The sequence below is a fragment of the Topomyia yanbarensis genome, chromosome 2, assembly GCF_030247195.1.
Source record: "Topomyia yanbarensis strain Yona2022 chromosome 2, ASM3024719v1, whole genome shotgun sequence".
In the NCBI taxonomy this organism is placed as follows: Eukaryota; Metazoa; Arthropoda; class Insecta; order Diptera; family Culicidae; genus Topomyia; species Topomyia yanbarensis.
Window position 1 is genome coordinate 317,354,043 of NC_080671.1, and position 14,288 is coordinate 317,368,330.

Below are 14,288 nucleotides of genomic sequence, written 5' to 3' on the forward strand. Positions count from 1 at the left end.
ATTTAGTTGTTACCTTATCTAATGGGGTACACTGCATACGTTAACTTCATCTACTTTCGTTCTTTCGTAGCGCACCCAACCAGTTTTATTTGTACCGATAGCCTCTTGACGAATTCTTTTAGCAGAGTCCTACCACACAGATGCTCCATTCTATCACAAGCTTGTGTCATGGCGTAAAGGGTTTGCACATCCAGAACGTAATCAACTAACTTGTCCATTGCCTTCGATGTTATGGGCGATATCGTTTTAATCTTCTCCTGCAATTACTCGATGATCGTTTTCGGCCGAATAAATCGCAACTTCAGCGCACAAATCGCTTTTCCGACGGTTCAGATCGCATCAGAAAACTACGAACTGCATTATACATCTTTCAAGCAATTTCTCTAACGAATTATGTGCTCGGCTACTTTTGCTCACCTCACGGCTACTGAATTACCCACACACAGCCCAAGAAAAAATCCAAATTTTGATTAGTTTTATTCAAGTTTTGTGGCATTTTTATCGAAGTATAACTTGGTAAATTTGGCTTTATCATTGCATATGATAAGGACGTATAGTTTTATATGATTCTTAGTCTTTCGTAAAACCATGAATTTTCAGAAAACAGGGAAAGCAGTAATAATGAGATTTTTGTGATTGTCATTATGTTTGAGGTGTATTTATTCCTTGACTAGGGCAATTTTACACATGACGATTTTGGATAAAGGATTTGACTCGGAAAGGATATAATAATTAGAAACCTGATAGTGCAAGGAAGTGTAGATTCAATCGCGAAAAAGTGAAAATAATTCGGCTTTATTGATAATTATGGGTCATTCCATGCGAAGTGATCAAGGCACGTGTAATCGACCTCCACGGATTTGAACAAAATTTGGAGGAATTGTTCATCTAGAGCCAATATATAAAAACCCAATTTTTTGTGTCAATTGAACCACCTAGGGTTCGTCGCGGTGTGGATGTGGGCGGTAAATGGATAGTTCGCACCGCAACCGCAAAAAAATAATAAAACCGCACCGCTTACCGCAACCGCATTGCATTTACCGCACCGCACCGCGCGGTAATGCGGTAAATGCGGTAAAAATTATGCATTATAAAAATTGTGTTGAAAAATTAATCATTTGTTTTGTGTAGCCATATTAAGTAAAATGTTATTCGTATTTACACGAAAATTACCTTTGACGGACTCCTCAGAATGTAACATTTATGAAAATATTCAACTTTACAAGTTTTATTAAGAGTGGTAAGGGTTTTGGCGTGATAAAAAAACACTTTTTCTCGATTTTTTTGAAACTTTGCGTGAAGCAAACTGATCAAAACTTTTGTACATTATAGTGTATCATTTCAATAACATGCTGTAATTTTTCCATGCAAAAATCTGGTATCTGGAAAAATATGCATTGCGGTGTTACCTTCCATTCAAAAACTACTTAACCGATTTCTTTCAAACTTTGTATACAGATTCTATGTAAAAATACCTAACCCCCACGTTAAAGTTTCGAGATAAATTTTCATTTAAGGCAAAAACTGTCCAAACCATGCAAAATTTGGCATCTGGGATAACTTTGACATGTGTCAGCAAACCTTGAGGCAGACTTTGAGAAACACAACAAAAATCGCAATGCCCTACACTAACTTCGAAAGCTTTACTTTCAAAAAGTTACAAAATACCACTAACTGAAAAAAATTATTCGTTAATTTGGTAGAAAATATTCCCAGTTGGACGAACGATGGACGCACGCGAAAAAAAATTCCTCCAAATTCGTTTGGTTTGATGATGATAATTACATTCTTTGGATTGTTTTTAAGTCGTAGTATCATTAGTTCATTTCTAAGTTCTCCAAATTAATCAAAATTCACTGTCGAGAAAATGCCATTGAAAAGGATTCATAATTCCACGGTTACCAAGAGGAATCAGGAGAAATGATGAATTTTGTAATTGTATTTGACAGAAAAATTCAATTGTTTTTCAATGATTGGATTTTGCGTTTTATGTATTTGAAAAGGTTCGTTTGTAAATTTTTTCTTTGAAGTATAAAACAAATAGTTTTCAAAATATGTCGTAAAAATAATGGTGCCAAATTATATTGGACACAGCTTATAGATTTTATTTCTTAGTAACAGTATGTTTTATCATATTTGAATGACCAAAATGTAAAAAATCAAGTAGCGATAGGTCGAATACAGATTATATTCGGATTTCTTTTCAAATCATTGTCAAGTCTATTGAAATTAGAACAATTAAATGTTTATCATGTTTCTCTATTGTAGGGTAATACATAAAAATTGAACGTTCTGAGAGAGAGAGAGATGTTCCTAATAATGAGATTGCTAAGCATTCGTTCAGAAAATAAATCTAGTTGCGTCCTTCTCAAATGGTAAAAGTCATAGTTTTAATTCACTTTTTAATGCAGACTGCATACTTTATCAATTATTTTTTGAAGCGCGGTTGCGGTAATACCGTGCGGTAAATGCTCATTTCCCGCACCGCATCCGCGGGAAAAGTTTTTGCGGTGCGGGGGCGGTAAATACCGCGCGGTTGCGGTAATTACCGCAACCGCGACGAACCCTAGAACCACCCCTCGGATCATGGGAGCACCCCTCATTTTGGAAAATTGCCAAAACCCTTGATTTTCTTTTGATCATATCTCCGGTTCTATTTACTCTAGAATCAAACCACAAGATGGATTTTGAAGAAAATTGTTCAAGGGGTCTATAACAAATATAATTTTTTGCCGACAGTGTTGCCAACTATGCAATTTTTTCAGCTATATATTAAAAGTTATTTTTTTTTAATTGGCCGGAAATACAAGTCGAACAAATGGCTTTTGATTGTTTTGAAATTTTTACAGCATATACGAAATTGATTTCTCCAGCAACGTATGTAGGATTTTAATTTCTTATTGCTTAATTTTTTTTAAAATTACAATTTGTTTCGATTTTAATGGTATTTTTGGCGTTTTTTTTACTTAATAGTGCACCATTTCGCGGAAAAGCAAAAAATCGAGAAAAAAAATCCTACGTATGTCGCTTGCTACTGTCATAAGGAATCAGAAAAACTATTTTTTTGGACGGATTCTTTGGCTCCAAGTTGCATGGTAGGGGCACCAGACGTCGCTCGCGAATTCGGACTGTCTGCGCAACAGTGAACAGTATAACGCTTTGAAACATAAAGGATCCCGGAATTATTTGGATATTTTGAACCTGAAACCTAGTAGACGATTTGCTTTGTCAATGATCACTGAGAAGTGATGGGTGTACGTTAGCCTTTCATCTAGGATGACGCCCAAATCTTTTACAGGGTCAACGCGTTACAATATTGTAGTTGAAAGTAAATATGTTCCTCGTTCGATAAAAGCTGATAACAAAGCATTTAGAAACACTAAGAACTATCATATTTCTTTTACACCAACTGTAAGTTATCAACGAGATACTGTAGCTCACGCCAATCGGCTTCTTTCCGTCTAACTAGCAATATTTTGAAGTCGTCGGCGAAGAACAGTTTTCCTTCACGCATTAAGATAAAAACCACATCATTCACTACAGAATGGTTGGAAAAGGATTGAGATACATTGTCACCAATTTGGACAACAAGGTATGATCGAAGCCAACGGCAGAATCGGGCAGTACATCCAAGTATATCAAGCTTCGTTAACAGTATCTGATGGTTAATAGTGTCAAACGCAGCCTTAAGATCTGTGTGCATCGTGTCCACCTTCAATTGTTTGGACATTTGTTCTATGCAGAAGGACGTGAAAGAGACCAGGATCTACCGGGGGAAAAACCATGCTGACAAGTGCTAATGTAGTGTCGGTAAGCTGAGCGCCTCGTTGAATAGCGATTCGAAAGCCTTCAACTCGACTTGCAATGGAGTTCTTCGTTTCTAGAGTGTAGTAGTGTATCCAGGTTTCGTCCACAGTGACATATCGATGAAGGAATTCGGTTGGATTGCGATAAAAGAGCGTCAACATAACCACTACACGATTGACCTTGTTCTCCTCTGAGAGCAAACGCGGCATCCATCTTGCCAAAAAAAAAAATTTCACGGGCAATTATTCAAGCAAAATTGAAGCGACAGTACCTTGTGATATGCCTGCGTCCCCAACTAATTCCCGCAATTTGATTCGCCGATCGCTCGAAATCAGATCGTGGATTTCATCGACTGGGCGTCCTGAACGATTGTCATCTTTTGTGGATGAACACCACGTTCAAACTCATTCACCTAATGGTAAATTGTCACAAACACAGGTGCAGATGTGTCATGAACTGCATCCAACTCGGCTTTGATTTTTTTCCGGGCTTAAGCCTTTCAAATGAAGATGTTTATTGACTGCCCTGAACTCGGTTTTTCTATTGTTCTGAACAAACAAATGTTGTTGACTTTAATCGACAATATAAATTGACTAACGCTATGGATCGAGCTGAAATTTTGACAGCTTTCCTATTAAAAAGAGATATTTACAAAAAAAATCTTTACCAACACTACGAGCGCCACCTCTCGGATTTTCTAAGGACTTATTGAACGACCCTCGTAGTACACTCCAGTCGATCAACAGCAGGGAGCGGCTCAATGTAGCTTAGGGCATTGCAAAATTTTTTTTTTGGATTCTCATAATAAATCAATCATGCCATGTCGTCGCTGTTGTGCTATCTTATGACAAGCACCATTTAGCACATTTCGAGAAAAACGATTTTTAAAGTTTCTCGCTATATCCCAGTAACCAAGCAGATTGTCAAAATTCTGTAAACGCCACTTTGTAAAGACTTTCACATTAACATTAATAAATAAATCTAATCAATCGTGAATGTTATACTGGTTATAGCATCATTAAAGTGGTTCTTATTCGAAAAAGTTGTTGATCATGCACAATTCCATAAATGTCTCAATAACTAACAATATGGAAAAAATTTGAAAGATGGAGAGAAATCCTTTTTATTTGACACCTAAAATGCCTACACTGGTCAAGTTAAGGTTGAGATATTGATCAATTTAAAAAATGTGAAAAGGTTTAATGGTTTGAAAGCATTTACTAAAAATGCTACATCTCAGCCTCCCGACCGAATTTTCACTATATTTATTCACGAGAAGTTTTGTAATGCATAGAACTTTCCAACATATGCCCTTGGTTTAATGAAAAAAATATATTTATTTGTGTTGATTTTATGCAAAATTGACTAAAAAATATTGTTTTCGCATTGTTTAATCATTGATCGTTTTGTCCTATCAATGATATAAGCACTTTTTATGAAAAATTTTTAAATGGAATTTATTCTCGAAGGTCCACAGAAAAATAAAAATATATTTAAAAAATAAACGGACTCTGAAAAAATTACGAAACCCGCTTATATACGACAATTTGACTCAAAATGGCTATTTTTCATAAATCGTATTTACGGAACCTCTAGATGATTTTTCAGAAACTTGATTTGTTCTACAAAAGTGCTAAAAATATTCTCATATTTCATTATAGGGTTAAACACCATGACTTTTCGAACATCGATTTTTTTGGGACAGCCTAATATAGTATGTTTCATAAATCATGATATTTAGATTTGGACTGGAAAAAAATTTGTTTTGGATCCCTCGATGGATTATTTTCCGATTAGTTTTAAATCAAAGGTAAAAGTTTCTTTCATCCAATAATGAACAATTTAGCAATGCTTATTTATTGTCATAATATTGCTCTATTATACACACCGTGTCTTATTCACGAATTGCACTGAAGACTTCTGTGTCTGTGCATCTTTAACTCCATTATGGAAAAATGAAGTATTTCACACAGCTATCGAATATTCAATTTTTATTCATCAAAACCCTTCCCCGAACGACTTGGAGTATGAGGAAGTGCCGGAATACCATAAAACTGACTTCGAAGAAGTCAAACGTAGACTATGTAGAATATAATGGCAAACTGTATTGAGTATAGAAGGAAATGTCAACGAAGCAGTGACTAAATTCTATTTAATTGTAACGAATTTAATCTCTGGAACAGTACCTGTAAAAAGAAGAAGAAGAACTCATGGCGGTCAACAGCCTGTGTGGTTCAACCAACATCTGAAAAACCTAAAAAAATAGAAAACAAAAGGCACATAAAATTTACAAGAAAGAAAATAGCATAGAAAATCGACAAATAATTTTGTCGATTTTCTATGCTATTTTCTTTCTTGTAAATTTGAAAATGACATTTGATCGGTGTTAAGTCACACCGGACTAAGTGACAAAATATTGATATCGAGAAAAACGAGTTTAAAGTTTCAATCGCAGCATCCTTTACATTATGATTGGAAATTTATTTTTGCCATAATTCTTGTTTATTGTTACATATTTTAAAATTGGCAAAAGTAGAATGTAGCTGACGATATTCTTTATCCAGAGCTATCATTATCTCATTTTTTTATGTTTTGCGACTTAGTCCGGTCTGACTTAACACCGACCATTTGTTCCCAACTCGACATAGCCATTAACACTGCACATGAAGAATATAATCATAAAATCGAGAATGAAATCAAGACTTGTCCAAAAAAATTCTTCAATTACGTGAAAACGAAATTAAAAAGTAGCAACTTTCCATCCCAAATGCATTTTGACGGACATGTAGGAAATAACAGTACAGCAATTTGCAATTTATTTGGAAAATTCTTTCAAGAAGTGTATACTTCACATTCCGAAACAGACCACGACCGCGACTACTTTTCATTTATACCTGAATTTTCAAATGACATTTCCGTCCATCTGAATTCTCTATCTGAACACGAAATTACCACAGCACAAAAAAACCTAGACGCATCAAAAGGACCTGGACCTGAAGGAATTGCCCCAATATTCTTTAAAAAATCTAGTAGAAGAACTTACTCTACCAGTACACCGTTTTTTCAACATGTCACTGAAAGATGGAACATTCCCAGAAATATGGAAATCATCCTTTTTAGTGCCAATTTTTAAATCAGGCACTAAATCAGACATTCGAAACCATCGAGGGATTGCCATTATCTCATGCATTCCTAAATTATTTGAAAAACTAGTAAATGACAAAATATTCCAGCAAATCAAAAATCAAATAACAAGCAAACAGCATGGCTTTTATAAAGGCCGCTCAACAACATCAAACCTTTTAGAATTTGCAACATTTACTATAAATGCAATGGACAATGGCAACCATGTGGAAACTCTCTACACAGACTTTAGTAAAGCATTCGACCGTATTGACATACCTTTATTACTCTTCAAACTGCAAAAATATGGCATGGAAAATAAACTCTTGAAATGGCTCGAATCATATTTAACGAAACGCGAACAAACAGTTCGCTTTCAGAATATACTTTCTGAACCAATTGGTGTCACCTCTGGCGTACCCCAGGGTTCCCACTTATGCCCTCTTCTTTTTATATTGTACGTAAATGACATTACCTTTATACTTAACTTAAATATCTAAAAGTGCTTATATATGCAGACAACATGAAACTTTTCATGGAAATAAGAAATGTCAAAGACGCTGAAGTATTCCAAAACGAAATTATTCCAAGAACAATCTTTTAGGGCAAACTATGCTAAAAATAGCCCCATCAATAGAATGATGCGTCATTATAATGAAAATTGTGCAATAATCGACCTTTTTCCTGTGCAGAAAACAAATTAAATTTGAACTTAATCGTAGAAATAATGTATAGTATATAAGCAAATATTGTAATACCATTCTATGTAGTCTACATATGCTTGACGCCTCTACTAAGGTTATTTTCTTTAAAAAGGCGTATAAATTGTAATTTTCTGATGGCTACTTCAAAAGTTATGATATTTAATAGTACCAATTTCAAAAATTTCAAGCGAAGTTGGCGGGAGTCTAGTATTGTCCAAATGATGTGAAATTTGGCATCTGAGCTGACTTTGACATTTGTCACAATATGAGAGGGGGGCCTTTGAGAATCCAAAAAAAAAAAAAATTCAGTGCCCTAATGTAGCTAGATCAGTTTTGCGAAAATTACGACGATCCGAAACTAAAGCTTCTTCGTATTGCAGGGTGTTGCTGGTAGAAATTGTTATTTCTAAAGCGGGATGATAACTCGTCGCTGTTGTGCTATCTTATGACAAGCGCCATTTAGCACATTTCGAGAAAAACGATTTTTTAAGTTTGAGATTGAATGTCTTGAAACTTATAAATGGTATAAATAATCCAAAGAAGACAATTGATGCTTCTAGCTATTCTGCATTAATCTCTCAAATATTACGAAGATCGGTTGACTATGTTACGAGTTTTTACTATGAATGTAAACAAAAGTCACACTCACACGTGTCATAGGCGTGTATTGATGACAAAATTTGTATGACGTGTCATAATCGTGCATGGAAAATTTTCCATAGAAAAAAATCATCAATTTTTAACTTTTATTCATATCTTTGCGTTTATATAGTCTATAAACAATCGGTGAAATGCATTTTGAAGGAAATGAGTCAGGGAATCTAGAAAAAATTGTTATTTTTGGTTACAGTGTTGCCAAATATCTTTTATTGCCAGTTTAAAACAAAAACTGTGTTTTTCTAACAACTCGTGTAATTTTCCTTTGAAAATGTTTATGCTATTGTGTTCCTCAGACATTTTCACACATAAAAATATCTAAAACTTCATACTATGTTGCGTTTCGGCTTCGCCTCATCAGAAACCGACACTAACGTATTGTCGGAATAGATTAGCGCCGGCTTGACGCAAATCCCTTAAAACTAAAACACACTATGTGTTTCAAACAAACGACTGATCAAACGTGATGTCCCGTTCGAGCATAGATCTAAAACTTCGATATAACTTGTGCAAATCCCTAGATACAGTGGTTTGAAGCAAAAAACTCAAAATTTCTCATCATGTTTCTCACTATATCTAAGTAACCAAGTAGAATTTCAAAATTCTGAAAACGCCACTTTGTAGAGATTTTTCAAACAAGTAATATGGCATATCTAACTCAGTTTACTCCAAAATGGCGTTTGTCATAAGATAGCACAACAGCGACGAACTATCGAAAGGAACGATCACACTAGGAGCTTCACGCACAGAACACTCAAGCACAATCCCATTCACGAAGACGAGGTCCAGAAAACGAGATTGGTGGTTGAGGATCGTGCTTACTTGATTTAGTCCGTGGAAAGCCATCCCTTCCAGTAGTAAACAGCTGGCAGGATTAGTTGTCGAGGATGACGGGCTAGAGTAAGCGTACCCATGCCCAGAAGCTACCCACATAAGTCCTGGTTGGTTGAAATCATCAAGTACTATCATCGCATCGTTTGCCTGAGAAGAAATGCATTCTATAGAGTCTAGAGCTGCATAATGTTGCAGTCAAGATGTTTTCTAGAGGAATGTAAACGTAAACTTCGACGTGGTAATCTTCATTCAAACAGCTTCGATGCATGATGAACTATCCTGGAATTATGTATGGGGCCGTACACTGCCGTGATCTGCATAACAGTCCCATTTCCTATGGGTTTCCTAAGCAGGTGGGACTGTTATGCATATCACGGCAGTACACTAATTACGTAAGGCTTTCTTATAGCTTTTCAACCTCCCCCTCCCCCTCAGATAAGAGTTCGTAAGATTTTGGTGAACTCCCCCTCCCCCTACATAAGATCTTATCATGATTATAGTAATTAAAAAATCGAATTGTTAATTCATCAAATACTTATTATTATAGCGAAAACGATATGCATAGAATTATTACAAGAAAACTCATGACAAAATTTAACTGTAATCATCTGCAGAACTTTAATTGCATGCCAATCTCGCCCAGTAGAAAGAATAACTGTTGTCAGATATTCATTAACTCCAATTTGGTCCACATGATCTGCTTTGCTATATTCCACTTTTTTGTTGGAGACGAACCACTGCGACCAGTATTTTGATCTATGTGCTATATTCTTCTTCCTTTGAATATATTTTCTTGAGATGTAGAATTTAAAAGAGTTTATAACCTCTTCTAGCATGAATTTATTCTGAGTTCCAGCTGTGACGCTTATCGTACGCATAGCTCCGAGTTAACCATCTTCGAATTTTCTGGAATTAAAATACAGTTCACACTCTGGAAATATTCGACATTCAAGATCTTTGACAATCGCATGTTTGAACATTTTCCAGATACCTTGCGGGTTTAAATCGAACGTTTGAAAAGGACAAAGTCGGTCTAACAACACGAAGGGTATCAACACTTCTTAACTTGTAAGGTATATAGTGACTCCAGTTCCCGAACAGAACAATGTACAACCAAGAGCCAAAAAATTACTCATATTGTTTGATATACAAGGATTATATGGTACAAATGAAAATAGTTCCCTTTTCTTATTAAAAAGAATATTTTCCCTGTGGATTTAATTTTTTAAACTTGTTTTATGATATTACGTAAGAAAAAAACCCTCCCTCCCCCTCAGATAAGAATTTGTAAGATATTTTAAAACTCCCCCTCCCCCCATATGCACTCCTCCGCCGCGACCGTGAATGCTGTTGCTATCGCATCGATCCCCACGATAAACCGTGTAACCATCCCCGAAGAACTACACAGATGTAATACGATCATCAAGCTAAGTTTCTGTCAGAACGTAAATATCGTAGTCGTCGTCAGCTGCAGCCAAGTACACTTCCTCGACTTTCGTCTTTAGCCCTTTGACGTTTTGTGCTAGTACAACCGTCAACGCCAGACAGGTGTCCCGGCATATTATCCGAACGTAATGTACTCGATGGTAAGCTAGAAACCAAAAGGTTTTCAGGAAGCGGATCGTCATATACAGCAAAATACTCGCCTAAGAAGGGAGTTCGAAAGACCCCCTCACGACCTCCGAACGCAGGGCAGGGACGAGTAAGCTGGTCGCTGAAGCCCCTGCATAAGCCATCTTTTTCCAACCTCCATAAAACTAAAAGATAATAAGACCAGGTGTTTGCGTTTCGATTTCGTCTCAAGGTTCGATTTCAGTATGTCTCATCAGCAAACAGAATCTCTTCACTTACGGGACATCGTATATTTGAAGTCGTTTAGAGTGTTCACAAGTAGAGTTTCCAATTTTGGTCATAGCATCAGCCCGCTGCATTGGTCAAGTGCCGTAGTTCTGAAGAGACGAAGTCGAAACGCAAACATCCAATTTTCTCCTTATGGAGTAATATAACACCAAGATATAGTTTTATATTCTTGTTGACGTTGAATTTATCTCGAGAAAGCTACCATAAAACCTTACCTTTTTGTGTTACATACCTTTTTGTGAGAAAAATGTCACGGAAGTTTGAATTTACGTAAAGGCATAAAGCAATGATTTCGTTACATATAACTTATAGTATTTTGGTAGTACATTTTTCAGTGAAAATAAATAAGCCTAAGTTTATTAAAATATATATAATTGGAGGAGTTATGGTTTTTCCCCGAAAATCTTTTTTATTTAAGTGGTGATCATGATTGACCAAACCTAAAAAAAAATGGGAAAATATTCTCAAGGAGTTGTACTTTCAGATGAAGTAGCAAAAAAAATGATTTTTTTGAAAAATAAGGTAAGACCGTATAGCAATAACGAAGAGAAAACCCTTACCGTTAAACGGGGTATCTTTTATCACCGGGGTAAGTTTGATCAAATGAGACTTTTTTAGTAAGATTCCCTTTAACAAAAGCATCGAAACTAAATACAAACCATATTTTAAACAAAATGTATTAATACAATACAATACAAACAGCTATCTTAAGGGAGTTATTACAATAGTAGCAATTGAATAAAAGGAGATATTTAAATACAAAATACGTGTCGAATATTTTTGATTGGGGAACCGATAAAAAATGCATATTGAGAAAATACAGGTGACAATGCATGGAATACCCCATATACATTTAAAAGATGTAGAAAATGCTTTTCTTACCGATACTAGATCTTTTTTCAAGTTTTTTAGTGCATGGTTTACACAGTCTGCCTTCTCTAATTCCTCTCCGTACAATCATTTATTTTACAGCTCGTCGAAAACTAATGAATCCATGCCATTTATTATCGTTCTGAACATCAAAACTTTCTCAAATATTTTATTTATTCCTTCGGTAACGATAGCGGCTTCAATGGATCCTGCTGATCTTATAACACGTATGCTATTGTGTGTTGCCATCTCGTTCATGTATTTTGCATTGAATATAATGTGTATTCTTTGAATCGCCGTTCAAAATCTTACCACTTGATTGTCCAATCATTATAGCTAGGTATAAAACAGAACCAATTATATCAATAACATGTCTGTTATACTCTTTGCGGTATCTGCATCCCAACGGGATTTGTATGTGTTTGAATAGGATCGTATGGGCCATCCGCCGTCCAACATCAAGTTTGATTATGGCAACCCATTGCGATCATATTCTGTACACATGGCCTTCTCCTTCGCTATTGCCATGCTGATAATCGCTGCTTTTTTACGACTTCCTCCATTTCTTCTATGGCTTTGTTGTATGTAGTATGGCTGATGAAAGATACGTCCAGGTAAGCCAGGAACTCTTGTGCGTGAGCATAGGTCTGCCCTGATAGCACACTCCCCCAGACGGTAAATCGTGACATCATAGATCTATTCTAATCAGAGATAGATCTGACAGTTGACATTTTGCTGAATGTTGCGTGGTTAGTCGCAAAGCCCAGCTCAACAAGTAGTTCAAATCGACGATTCGATTACCCTCGATGAACACGGCTTACAGAAACGAGGCTTGTTACTCCATGAATTGACAGTTTTTGGTGACGCCAGCGAAATCGTTGAGATAAACAAACGGATTACTCGAAAATTGATAATTAACAATATTTAAGCTCTTACGGTGGAAAAAAAATAATGTTTAGTGGAATTTGGCTGCAGTCATAGAAAACATATCTAACCGTTATTTTCTGCTCCCAGCAAACGCTTTGGACATTGGGATAGCTTCCTTGTGATCTACCAGGTGCCGATCATCCGTTAGCAGCAAAGAATATATGAATTCAATCTAATTGTTTTAGCCGACGATTTCTATGACGCCCGCTCGTCAAATGTTTACACTCTAACGAGCTAGCCATTCTCGATGACAAAACACTCTGGATCGTGCACACTAGCCAACACGTACGTACCAATGGCTGGATCAGGCTTACTGCATTACGAGGGATTGCTTTTGATTCATTTCATGGTAAGTAAGATCTTGTGCGGCCTATTGTTTTTTCATGAATGAAGCAAACATTGGTCATGGAAAAATAACTTCTATGATCACCAGCTTTAGATGACGTTTTTTTTCCTGAAGCATGAAAATCATCTAAATCAGTTTGTGCCTTTACTTTTCTCAAAGTGGTATCTCATTTTTGATGATCTTTTTGTTTCTATTCAATATTTAACCTTCGTTATATTGTAGTATTCTCAATATTCAGTATAAAAATTCGTTTATTTCCAAACTGACAATCAAAATAAATTTATGTGTTCAACGAAATGATGTAATTTGCTACTGTCTGCCACTTTGTAGAATATATCTGGACGATTGAAATTCTTTGTAAAGATAAAATGTCACAAAACTAATTTTACGGTACTTCTGTTTTAAATTTTCAGCAAAGTTACTTCTAATTATCCGCTATACGAGGTTAAAAAAAAATGTTCATTAAGAAAAATGTCTCCTACTCTCTCAAGAAAAATTAAGATACCAGTGATCATCGAAAGTCAGAAAATACTTTTAACCATCTTTTCTCATATGCATTGCAATCATGCCATGCCTTTCTCATATGCAATGCAATCACTCTGAAAATCGTCAACCTATTTTTTTTGACTTATGTTTTCTGTTTGTAAACAGAGGCGTAGTTTAGAATAAGCGGAGAGGGGATGCCCCGCAACGTTACACACCATCCTTCCCTTAACCCCCTCCCCTATCAAGCCACTCCTCTCTACCAAGCCGCCTTCCCTCAAAGCCCCTCAACAGATCCCCCTCAAACTATCACCTCATACACCCTCTTCAGACCCACCCATCTCTCATCCCAATCACCTTCATTTAGTAGGCATACTAAGATAGGCTGAACCACCCGTTCAGATGTAGGTTATTCATCTCCTTCATACACACCCCTCCCGCATGATAAAATAAGTTAGCCGAAATACAACATTGAGCTAATGCTAATTAAGCCAATTAAATATTATACGGACCCTCTTCCTGAATCCGCCGCTGGTTTCAAGTGTTTCAGCGTCAACACATAGCATCTCAAGTTCGTGGCTATACAATGGATCGACATGTTTGTGCAAATCATACTGAATATGTAATATACATTTCCACCATTATATTGAACATAGCCAGCCATGGAATCGTAAGTT